General features: G+C 39.6%; 1 long non-coding RNA gene across 1 annotated transcript in view; it reads right to left on the minus strand.

The window, feature by feature from the left end:
• Positions 1-13284, minus strand: part of LOC120408401 — a 49057-nt gene extending 35773 nt beyond the window's left edge. Inside the window, exon 1 of the long non-coding RNA XR_005600672.1 lies at positions 13071-13284. This is a non-coding gene — a long non-coding RNA (uncharacterized LOC120408401). The remainder of the gene's footprint in view (positions 1-13070) is intronic.
• Positions 13285-13506: the final 222 nt, after the last annotated feature.

Below are 13506 nucleotides of genomic sequence, written 5' to 3' on the forward strand. Positions count from 1 at the left end.
TAAGTCCCTCTGTGGAGCTACTACACCCCTACTGAAAAGGATGGAATGATGTCACTGTTAAAGACTCAACAGCCCAGAACCTTCAATTACAGAAGGAGCACTCAATAGGTAGCCTTGAAAGCCCCCCTCTTGCAAGAGGTCTTTCATCAAGACCACAGAAAACCAGATGTTACACATTTCAGATATTTCTGACAAAACAAATTACAAAATGGGTTAAAGAGAACCTGTAAGTAGGTTACCAAGAGTGACTTGGAAACTCTTGGATATACAAAATGGAAGGCACACAGTGTGTGCAAAAGGTGGTGGGAGTGCTTGGACATGATTGAGCAACATGATATTAGTCATGTCGCTTAACGCACTGCTGCAAGGTGTTCAGATACTATGGTGATGAGGGCAATGTAAGAACCTACATTAGTATTTCTCAAACTGGGGTCTCTGCTTGTGTAGGGAAAAGCCCCTGGCAGGCCGGGCCAGTTTGTTTACCTGCCACATCCGCAGGTCCAGCCGATTGTGACTCCCACTGGCCGCTGTTCGCCGCTGTAGGCCAACGGGGGCTGCTGGAAGCGGCGGCCAGTAAGTCCTTCGGCCTGCACCACTTCCAGCAGCTCCCATTGGCCTGGAGCAGCGAACTGCGGCCAGTGGGAGCTGCGATCGGTCGGACCTGCGGACGAGGCAGGTAAACAAACTGGCCCAGCCCGCCAGGGGCTTTCCCTACACAAGTGGCGACCCCAGTTTGAGAAACACTGACCTACATAGTACAGAACTTAAATTTTATATGCAAGCCATCTGAAGGGGTTAGTTTATGGCCACTAACTTGCAAATCAAACTACAAGGTTCAGTCTGTGAACATTTGTGTGAGCCAAATGCTTGACAGTTCAGCCCATTTTATATATAATACCTGAAGACTACTAGGCCTCCTTGGATTTCTAAAGGTAGAAGGGAGAGCACTCTGTCAGGTTGGCATCTGAGAAGTGAGTGGATCCCTTATCTTCACAGATCCCTTTTCATGCAGCCATTGTCTCTTCCGCTTGTGGAGAAAGATATCACTTAAACTCTGAATTTGGACTTGTGGAGTTTGATTTTTTGTGCTTTGCTTGCATAGAGGTCTACTTATGGCGGGTGACATGAGCTCCAGAATTAGCCTTGATCTTCCTTGTGCAATGGTAATCTTTAACATTAATCCTGGTCCCTTCATAAATTCTTGCCTTTACAGAGGCATTCTCTTTTATTCTCTCCCATCCCAAGAGAGCAGCCTTTTCTTCATAGTGTTTCTCTTAAGTGCATTGTGGGAAAGAGGAGGTGTACATAAGGTGACTATGCAGTACTTTATATTATACCATATTCACAGCACTTTTCTGAACATTGCTTTTATCATCAACTATGCAAGAAAGAAAAAAAAACCAAGCAATTTTGCATTTAGCTGATATCATAAGGAATTAAAAATGTCTTCTTCATTTCTTATAAGTCATCTCAAACCCTAGGAGTGAAACTCCTTGTGTCCCTTCCCTTATCTTCTGTATTCAGTGCTAAATATAGCAAATAAATTACCTGCAGTAGGGATTTTTAAAACATCCAGAAATATATGAATACCCTCTCAGCAGCCTATTTATGTTAAATGAACACAAAATTCCCAGTCTACTGTTTGATTTGGCATACTCCTCTTCATATGCTGATATGAGACTAGCAGCTCCCTCTTTCTCTGGATTGGACTACCTAGTATATTTTTTTGCTATTAAAAGCAGATTTTACTTCCACTAGGTTGCAGTTTATTATGATTAGAGCTGAGTTAATAATCCAAAATTGTTCCGTACATGTTGGTTTGAAATTGTACATAATTTCACTTCAGCCATTCTTGTACACCTATTATTGTATGTGCCTCCTGTGAACATTTCAATGATTTTGAATTTTGCTGGGAAAAAAACATTTAAATTTACACAGAAATATTTGTGCTGAAAGTTTGTCAGAGAACAGAAACAGTACCTTCTGACTCATCCGACCAATCACAACTAAGCATATAGCTCAAATAGTTGCAGTCAACCCAGAATCTAAAAATGTATTTAAATGGGATTAATTAATGACAAGTCAGTTCAAGGAAACTGATCTGTTCATGGATACACTATAAAGCAGAGAAATTACCAAATTATTTATTCTTAGCAAATAAATCACTTATTTTTACTTGTGATCCAATTCCAGCCAGGCTGAACAAGGCCTTTGGTATAGGTCAGTGTTTCCCAAACTTTAACAACCGGCGAACCCCTTTCATGAAAATGTCAAATCTCGTGAACCCCCTCCTAAAAATGAACATTTCCAGGGATTTTCTCCCTTACTTGAGCATAAATTATAAAAGCAGTGATCTTGGAAATATTAAATTTGTTGTTTTTTTGACACACCTATTACACACTATTTATTATTACATTATTATTTATCATTACATTATTAATTTTATTACATTATGAAAATGGCAACACTCTTCCAAGATTTCACTTTCGTAGCTTGTATCACTTTGATTAAGCCTGTTATAGGACAAGGCTCCTACATGTTTCATCAAGGAGTATCAGATGTGAAACAGCATGAAGGAATTTAAGAAGCCAACTCAAATAAAGAGTTTCTCCTACCACAAGCATTTGGGTCTTGAGCAGTCCAGGTAAACAACACACGACTACAACAAAGCTTAAACTTGTTCTTCATAATAATTTAAAAAAACACTAGCAGACTATTTAATTTTAAAAACAGCAAAAAATATCCACCTCCCTTTCCATTTCTCATGAGTCTTAAAGTTTAAATCTCCCCAGTGTGATGGATGCACTTGCTTTGATCTGCATAGCTCTTGGAAGTCTGGAACCATTAGAGAAAGATAAAGTCTCAGGTCTGGTTTGGTATTGAGTCTGCTTCTGTATTTGGTTTTCAGATGTGCATACGAGGAAAATGCTTTCTTGCATAAGAATGTTGTTGAAAACAGTAACAAAACTTTAGTAGCTTTTTCTGCCAACAGGGGGTACTTGTTTCTTAAACTCAGCCAAAAGTTGATCAGTGAGAGACTTCTGAAACTCCTTTTCAGTTCGCAATCACAGTAGATCTCAATCAATTTCTCTTTTTCCTCAGTGCTCAGTATCTGCATTGAGAATCTGGCATCATCAAAGGGGTTGTGAATCCAGTCATTATCGCCTGACATAGCTGGAAAGTATTCCCTGAACATTGTGCAAAGTCCTTTTAGGTGTGCAGTTATATTGCTTTTAGTGCATTGATCCAACTGAAGTTTATGTTCTGCCAGGAAGTCATGAAGGGTACTGAAACAGTCAGTTTGTTTTCCAAACACCTTTCCCAGAACTGCAACTTCTTTATCATGGTTATTATTCAACTCGGTCTTGCACGTTGAAAACTGTTATATTGAGGCTTTGAAGAGAAATTTAGATAATTAATCCTTGAGAAAATGTCTGCTAAATAAGCTAGGCTCTGGAGCCAGACATGATTGTCTATACAGCTGGCGAGGTGGAAAGGGTGGCTGTTGAAAAAAACCCTAGGATTTCTGTTCTAAGCTCAAACAAGCGCACAAGGATTTTGCCCCATGCAGGGCCGGCTCCAGGCACCAGCGCAGGAAGCAGGTGCTTGGGGCGGCCAATGGAAAGGGGTGGCACATCTGGGTTTTTGGCGGCAATTTGGTGGCGAGTCCCTCAGTCCCTCTCGGGGGTGGGGAGGAAGGACTGGCCTCCGAATTGCCACTGAAGAATGAAGCGGCATGGTAGAGCTGCCACCGATTGTGGCTTTTTCTTTTTTTTCCTTTCTTTTTTTTTTCTTAGCTGCTTGGGGCACCAAAAAAGCTGGGGTCGGCCTGGCCCCATGAAAGACATCTAACTTTGGTATGGGTCAATAGACAGTTGTGTACTCTACCCATTTCTTCACAAAGTACAAGAAATATTCTGGAATTTGTTGGCCCTGATTTTATGAAAATTCACCATTTTTACTGCATTGTTCAGCACTTCCTTCAGTCCCTCAGGCATGCGTTTTGCCGTGAGGGCTTGTCTATGGATATTGTAATGAGTCCAAGAGACATTTGATGAAGCCTTTTTTGTTCGAGCTACAAATCCGGTATACTTCCCCATCATTGATGTGGCCCCATCAATGCAAATGCATAGGCAACAAGACCAATCTATTTTCTTTTTTTGAAAGTATGCATTAGTCAGACTGAAGATATCTTCTCCAATTGTACATTCTTTCAATGGTTGGCAAAACAACAAGTCTTCTTCAGCAAGACCTTCATTCACATAACTTAATTGTACAAACACTAGCAAAATAGAGAGATTAGCAACATCAGTTGATTCATACAACTGTATGGACTATTTTTAACTCTATGTACAATTGTGGTCTCTACATAATTTGACATGTCATTAATTCTTCACAACGTATCGGACAAAGGTACTATGTCAATCCTTTTTGCAGCCTTTTCTCTGAGCATGCAATGAACTACGTCTTTTATTGGATCAATCAAGCGCTCTGCTCTGGTATGGGCTTCTGATGCTTTTGATACTTGGTAGCTCACTTGGTACAACACTTTAAGTGCATTTTTCTTTATTAGTACTTGTTTTGGATACAAAACTGGTAATGTCACTTTTCCACTTGGCTAACTTTTGCTTACAAAAATCAACAGGCTCGTCGAGTTGTGCGGGGTGCCTAGTTTCTAAGTAGTGCTGAAGCAGAGAAGGTTTGAGGCTGCTGTTTGCTAGAGCATCACCACAAATTATGCACTGTGGTTTTGGACACTCTTGATCACCAATTCATGAAAAGCCATATTTTATATAATCATCATATTTTCATAAGCAACTTTCCAGGACCACCATGATCATTTGACTTAGATTTTCCACACTTTGGACTTGACAAAACACTAGCTGATGGCAAACGTTCATTTTCTCGTGTCTTTACACTTTCCGTTTTCAGCCACTTGTCCATTATTGGGTGTACAACAGTTCAAATAAAAATAACACTGAGGACACTAACAAACTAGTACATGAGAAGATTCACTCACATCTCACTGAAGCAAAACAGAATACCACAGAGAATGATAGAGTATCGACTAACTGAGGGATGTTACTGATGCTACATTGACTACAATGACCTTGGTTCCGGTTTGGCGTGCAAACACTTTTTCTTCCGCCATTATGGAATTTTTCCCAGAACCCCCTGTAACATTTCACAAACCCCCAAGTGTTAGCGAACCACAGTTTGGGAACCACTGGTGTAGGTGAATCACAGATTTGTTTCATTATTAAATTTTCTTTATGATTTACATTTTTTTACATTATTTAGTATACTTATCATTTTCAATGTTTTGTGCAAAAAATAGTTAATTAAGCATTTGGGGCTTGATTCAAGTCTACTGAAATCTAATGGATTGTTTGACTTCAACAGGCTTTACAGGTCTATAATCAAGGTGGTCAGCTAACTGATTCATGTGAAATGTGCCTAGGGTGCAAAACATCCTTACACTGTCCCTGGTTACCAGTAAAGGCATGATTTGAAAGAGAAAGCAAGAGGTTGCACTTGCACATATGATCTCATATCTTAAAGTTTATAGATCGTCTTCGTACCTACTGTACTGGGAGACTCACTGCAGGAGGACCAATCTTTATATTTCCAAGCAGAACATAAGTGGGTGTGAAGAAAGCCCACTTTCTCACTTTTGTAATCATAAAATAGCCTGTACCATGACTTCATGAGGGAGGTATATGGCACCTAATACACAAAGGTTAAAAATGTGTTGAAGCTCAGAGATTGGAGAAAGCTTTTAGGAGAGCAAAGCAGCAAAGACAGATCATATAACAGCCTAAATACGTGACACATCCTTAGATAAAGCTAAAGCTACAGACAACAATTGCCAAAGGAGTTTGCCAGGGTGTAGGTGCCATGACTAGCAAATATAAGTCATCTGTTTTGTATCTTGGTAGTGCTAACTCTGAGATCAGTAATACTGAAGAGAGCCAAAATGGGTGGCTCAAGGAAGCTGAAGGAAATAATTCCTCACTGTTCCATTGTATACTCATTTGTGTTCATTGTTAGCAAAAAATATGTTTAGAGCCAATTTTTTGACCCAGCCTTAACTAGACTTCCATACTTGGTAGCACAAATGGTCATGCCCCCAGTTTGGCAAAGCACCTAAGCACATATTTAATGTTAATTAATTCTCATTGATTGAATTCAGAGGAATTATGTACATATATAAATGCTTTGCTGAACTGGGTCCTACATGTGTAATTTTGCACCCATAATTATTCATGTGTGGAATTTAGGTAGTTTTGTTTGAAGTCTCTGATTCCATGCACATATAGAGACTTAGCTGTCTACAGTAAGTGGCCTAAACTGTGAGAATTAACTTATGCCAGTAGTTATCTGTGCCTGGGAGTTTGAAGAAGCCAATGTCTGAAAAATATGGTCCTAAATATTTTTTTAGGAACGAACTTTTGGTGCTTCAGGACATTTAATAAAACTTACTCATAGAAACAGGTATTACCGTCCTTATTTTATTTCTTTGTAAATGAAAAATATGAAAAAAACCCAACACAAATTGACTTTTTAAAGAACAGTTCTGATGAGATTGCCCTGGTGGCATGTTTTACAAATATAATTTAAAATTAGCACCATTTTGTTTATATGAATTCTTCATGCAGCTATGGTTGGAAATCATATTTTTTCACTTTGTGTCCTAAACTGTTGTGTAAGTGCTGAACAGTTGCTGAGTGGCTGTATTTATGGCTAGTAGAAATTTTCTTAACACAAAAACATTATCAAATAACTTTGGGAATTGTCTGAAATTACATGGTATAGCGATTAATAATGTTATTTTCAAGTCACTAATGCCATTGGTTTTATGCTGCTGTAAATTTTATCAAACAAATTAAGCATATCAAACCTCATGTGCATCGTAATTTCATTATTGTGCAGTTGTACAACATGTATACCTATACTTGAGATGTAAATAACACTTTTCAAACAAGAATTTCAAAATGCTTTACAATCATGAAGTAAGTCTTAGAACATGCATCTCAGGCAGGCAGACAGCTTTATCCTCATTTTACAGATGGGAAAAAATGATGCATAGGCAGATTAAATGACCTGCTCAAAAGTTACACAGCAAGTGAGTAGCAAAGCCTTGTGTCCTAACTCCCACTCTCCTGGTGTACCTTGCTGTATCTATTTCGATCAAAGCACCCCAGAGTACTAATATTGTTATATTGCCCAATGCAAATTATTCAGAACTCCCACATGATTTATTTTTGGCTTAGAGACCTCAGCCCCATTCAGTTAGGCACTATACAAACATAACAAAAAGACAGTGCCTGCTCTCGGTAGGTTAATAAAGATATGCTGTGGAAGCATATCTTTTTTGCCATGCAGTTCAAGGCCCTTACTCTGATATTTTTATTTTATAAACCTTTAAAGCATACCATTTTGAACTGAATGAGGGTTATACGGGCAAAGTGTCACAACATGCATGTGTTATATTTGCAAGGTGCCTTATCTAAGTATAATCCTCTTGCATTTTTCCTACAGTGCCAGGACACCACAACCCACAAGATACGTACTATAAATATATCTCTTGCTGTGCTCCCTTCATTCTTTTGTTTAACAAGGAGTGGTTTCCATCATTTTCAAGGTAAACTATAAAAACTCCCTGCTAATGCTCTCTGAGGCAGCTCTGAAAAGTGAGCTAATGTATTTCAGCGAAGGGCCCTCGCTTTGTACATTTCTATCACAGTGTCCTGAAGCACTAATGGTAGCTTTACAAGGAAAAAAAAAGTAGTAGCTGACAACTCAAAGACATACCTTATCTGAATGGTGTTATTGTAAAGAGAAAAGACTTGTGAACAAAAGATGGAAATTACAGAAACGGGAATCAGGTATCACAGGTCCAGAATAAGAATGGCTAATAGAATATGGGGCAAAAGACTCAAAGCCTGAGTGACAGCTCAAAGACAAGATGGGATTTCATACATTTTCTAAACATTTCTTCTGTGCTTCCTTCAAAGAAATTTTCAAATCCCAGCTGGTTTCCCCTAATTAAAGAACAGCGAACATTCTACATATGACGTGTATGTGTGTGTGTAGGCAGCAGGGTGGTGGATCGTATTTAACTTTTTCTCACTGTGATCAGATCTATTGAAAACTATGTGAATCTTTAGGGATGTAAACATATATTATATTGAAACCTAATAGTTTGTTTCCCTGAGTGTCACAGAAATTATTCTGGGGTATGTGTGAAAACAGCAGTTTGCGGTCTTGAAAACTGATAATATAAATACTCCTGCCTGGTAGTTTAGTTTAATAAAGGAAACTTGCAGTGTGTTTTCTTCTGTTGTTTCCCCTCGGTATTCTAGCATTGGGCAGGTCTCAGTGAGTATAAAACCTGACTCTTCTCAGCATATGTAAATATAGGTAGGGCCCTACCAAATTCATGGTCCACTTTGGTCGGTTTCATGGTCATTGGATTTTAAAAATCATAAATGTCAAGTTTTCCGATATTTAAATCTGAAATTTCACAGTGTTGTAATTGTAGGGTCCTGACCTCAAAAGGAGCTGTGTGTGGGGGAGGGTCTCAAGGTTATTGTAGGGGGATAATGGTACTGCTAACCTTACTTCTGCGCTGCTGCTGGCAGCGGTGCTGCCTTCAGAGCTGGGCAGCCAGACAGTGGTGGCTGCTAGCCAGAAACTCAGCTCTGAAGGCAGAGCTGCTGCCAGCAGCAGCACAGAAGTAAGGATGGCCTGGTATGGTTTGCCACTCTTACTTTGCAATGCTGCCTTTAGAGCTGGATCCTTGGTCAGCAGGCACTACTCTCCAGCTGCCCAGCTTTGAAGGCAGCAGCGCAGAAGTAAGGGTGGCATGGTATGGTACTGCCATCCCCAGTTTGAGAAACATTGGTCTCCCCTGTGAAATCTGTATAGTATAGGGTAAAAAGCACTCAAAAGACCAGATTTCATGGGGAGCGGAGACCAGATGTCACGGTCCGTGATGTGTTTTTCATGGCCATGAATTTGGTAGAGCCCTATGTATAGATGTTCAGTATGAAGTGGTTATTCATTTGGGGCTCAATCCTGTGAGTTTCTAGGTGCCCACACAAGTCCCATCACTTTCACTGGGAGTTCAGAATGCTCAGTATATAAGAGGGAGTGCTCAGTACCTTGCAGGATTGAGCTCTGGGCAGGTACTTGTGGTCCTCCCCCAGGTTTTCCAAGTTTAACAAACTTGGAGCACTGACTAGCGGGGAACTCCTGTCCTGTACTTCTGTGTTTCTGCTTTATTCCTTTCTGATGAACGATAATAGTGGTGGAGGTAAGAGTAGCTGTACTGTTCTAAATAGTGTCTTGTTTAGGAGGGCCTATTTTACACATATGTTGCTCAAAATTATTATTTTTTGTCTATTATAAGTTTGTATTTTTATTAAAATAAAAGTGGTTTAAATCTTCCTTGATGAAGAGGTGTGTTTTTCACTGGCCATTTTGTGTTTTCAAGTTGAAGTGGGTTTTTTGTGTTCTAGGGCCTGATTTCCGAACTATTGTTCAATTTCCCAGGCAATGCTCACGTCCAATGACAGTGGCAGCCAATCAGAACAGGAAAATAACTATATTTATAAGAAACATACTTATGCCCACTATACTGGTACAGCATGGCATCATCTATGAAGCAAGACTGTCGTTCCAGTAGAATGGTTACGATTTAGTTTGTGTGGTGTAGTGTTTTGTGATACATAGTCATATATCCCCTCATCCCATAAAACTCTATGAACAATAAAACTTTATTATATATAGCATCCTTCATGCCACCAAAACTATTAAAAAAACCTTAAGAGTTCAAAGTAATAGTAAATAATGAGACAGGGAGAGAAATTAAGGGATACAAGCAATACAGAAGTGAGATGTTTTCATGTGTGAGTTGAAAAAAAGGAGTCAGTGAGGTAGAGAGATATAGATAGGCTGTTCAAGGTGGCAGAAGCTGCACAGAATAAGATTTTTGCATGAGCAGTGGCAAGATTTCATGGGATGACTGATAAGAGGCCAGTATTACAAAGTGATGGGACCAGGGGGTTGGGAGAAATTAAGATAGAATATTATCATGATGCAAGGCAGAGCAAGTGAATAGAGTAGTCTGAAAATAAGGAGGCCAATGCTGAAAAGTTCATTGTAGTACTTGGGGAGTTGTTTGACGATGGGACAGAGATGGTTATGCTCCTTTGTCAGTATGTCAGTGGCATTCTGAACATATTGAAATCTGGAGATCAAGGACTTGGGGAGAACATTGGGAAGCTCTTTGTGAAGATGAGAGGAGATAAATACCTTGATGGGGATTTGAGCAGAGGTGGAGTAGAGGCAGTGAGCACCTGGGACCCCAGGCAGGGTGAAGGGCAGATTTACAGTCAGAGGAGAAGTGAAGTTCAAGGTCAAGACGGATGCAATGGATGGTGGAGGCAAACAAAAGGTGCTCAGATTCCACATAAGGAGCTGTGCAGCTAGCACTGAAGAGGGAGAATGAGGAGGGAAAGTTTGTTTGGGGAAGACTTTATAGTTTAACTTTCATCTGAAAACATCTCCCTTGCCTATACCTCTTCATTTCTCTCTCTCTCGGCTTGTCTTGAAATGTGCAATTATTTAACTCAGCAAAGGCTTTTGGGGGATGGTCTGTATATAAGATGTTATAAAAATAAAGGTGTATTGCATGTTTTATAACCCCTTGAAAGTCAGAAGGCCAAATTCAGCCTGAGCATAAGCAGGTGTAGTTCCCACTGAGGTCAATGGTATTTGCACCCACTTATGCCAGGACTGAATTTGACCTCGAGCATCTATGTAATGGTCTCTGCCTCTCTCTTGTGAATACAGTCCTTATGTTTTCATTGTTCCAATAATTATATGAAACTCCGCTTTATTTAGCAAAACCTTTGGGGCAGCAAACAAAACATAAAACCTAATAAAATCCAACTTTCAGGCAAACCCTCTTGTATATAAAATTGAAGAGTACAAAGTGCCAAAGGCTTGTATTAGTACCATCCATTTTGTTAGCATTTTTCCAATTTATCTTGCGTTACTAACCCTCAGAGTACTATGCCTATTGTAAATATTTAAGCATTACTGTTGACATAAAGATAATACTGACAAATTGAGTTAACATTTCTGCTGAGGATTACTGACAATGTGTAGTGCAGAACAACTTTAACACCCACACCAAGCCTCATGCTCATGCCAAACTGTGTTTAGTCTACAATACAGCAGCGTCCCTTAAATGAATTTTTAGCTTTGATTTACACAACACATGAAACAACCTTTCTTGGATCAATTAATTGTTTGACTTTCTTAATACATTTCCATTTTAACTAGATTATGGCTGTATCAAAGGAATAGTAGTAATGGGTGCAAGATGTCAGCATCCCTGGGTGTGTGTTTGCACATGTACACTGTGATATTGCTCCTGCTCCATGTTAGTGTCCTGTTAATTCTGATTTTCAGCACCCAATGGGGGTGGTTGTCCATCTCTGCTGCATTTTGCTGCACACACAGGGCTTTAAACATTGAGAGGCTTTAACAAAGTGTTTCTTTGTACAAAACTCTTACAGCATTTTGTCTTGGGGGAAAAAATATTAACCATAACAGAGAAACAATTGAGGCTGGAGAAGTCTGGAGTCACTTATTCTACAAGGATGACATTTATAGACTGTATTTGGCAATCTGCTTTTGGTAGGTGCAGTCAAGGTCTCCCAAAAATCACAGAGAAAGTGATTTTAATTATTCTTGCCTTAGCTTATCTCACATGCCTTGGCTTTCTATTTACAATATATGCTTCACTGGCATATCTTTAAACTGAAGGGGTTCTGAAAGCATAATTATGCCTTCTTGATTTATCAAAACTGAAAGCCCAAAAGATTTTCAGTTTTGTTAAAATTATGAAACTGCACCAGAAATTTCCCTAGTTGTCTGGACTGAGGCCACAGAAAGATTTGTTACTGCTAAAAGATAGCTGGATTTTCAAACAAGTTAATTCCTGTTTCCTTTTCCCCAATTCACTGGACTAAAAAACTTGCATGCACAATATTGTAATTTGGTTAAAGGACATCATTTTCAGTTACTTCACTCTCAAATTCCCAACATTGCTTCAGTGTGTTGATGATGCATTTCCAAAATATGTCTTACTATGATGCAATTAAAACAACACATAACCATTAGTTTCCATACTCTTTCATAATACCTTCCACACCTACAGTGCTATAGTTATTTTAATAATAGAATAATAAAATATATAATACCTAGCTCTTCACTAGTAGTTCTCAAAGCAATTCAAGGTCAGTATCATATTCCCATTTTACAGATGGGGAAACTGAGGCACATAACAGTGAAGTGACTTGCCCCAGGTCACCTAGCAGGCCAGTGGCAGACCCAGGAATAGAACACAGGTCACCTGAGTCAGTCCAGTGCTGTATCCACTAGGCCATAACAACATTCTGAGTAAAGTAAATCCTGAGATATTAAATCTGTGAGGAGTCCACGAGAGAGTTCAGGCTTCAGTGTCATCAACATATCAAGGTTACACAGTCTTGATGCAGAAACTGTATTCTGTGGAAAGGAGAGAGTCTCATTTCTTTCCTAGTGTTTGACTGAGATCAGGATGTGGATGAAAGCAAACCAAATGATGCGAAATGGTTGGATGTTGGCAGAGATGTTGTCTGATTCCTTAGTGTTTTTCTAATGTTTGTTAAAATGAATTTAAAAGTAGGAGCAGTGGTCTCTACTGGCTCTCTATCTATGGTGGAACAAAAATGTGCAGCCTTCCTTTACTAGAGAATTGAAATACTCAGCCAAACCTTTGTTGCCTCTGGGCTAGACTACTGTACTGCACTCTATTTAGGATGACCACTGGAGACTACCTAGAAGCCTGAACCAGAATACAGCTGGCCACCCTTTAAACTAGGTGAGTAGTTATAGGCACATAACATCAGTGCTCAAACCTCACATGATGCTAATAATCTATAAAACCATGAATGGTCTGGGACCCAGCCAGCTGAGAGATCTCCTGTCACTTTATATCCCAATTACATTACCTTGGGTGCTTGTCTGTTTTGGACTTGAACTCTCCAGGATCAGCAGTAGCGCTTTCTCACTAGAGTGTCTGGCTTCTGGAATGTGTTGAGCTTGGTGGGTCGCTGGCATCTGAATTTGGCAGCCTTCAGAACACTGTAAATCATATAAGGCCTAACGCAAGGTCAGAGGGTGGAGTAAATATTTCACAGCTGGCACAGGCCTCAGCCTAAACTGAGCTCCCAGGCTGAAGTGAGTCTTTAAGGGCTAGGATAAGCCTCTATTAAGCTAAACTCAATCAACTTTCAGGAGTGGAGCAAGCTGTATATCCCCTTATTATAGCAATTGACAGTCCTTGCCTTGAAGAGTTTATAATCTAAATAGATAAAGGATCTGAGGCAGAAAAGAGAGCTGAAGTAACTTCTCCAGGGTCACACACAAGTTAGTGACAGAGCCAGG

This window comes from Mauremys reevesii, linkage group 6 (genome assembly GCF_016161935.1).
Source record: "Mauremys reevesii isolate NIE-2019 linkage group 6, ASM1616193v1, whole genome shotgun sequence".
Taxonomy (NCBI): Eukaryota; Metazoa; Chordata; order Testudines; family Geoemydidae; genus Mauremys; species Mauremys reevesii.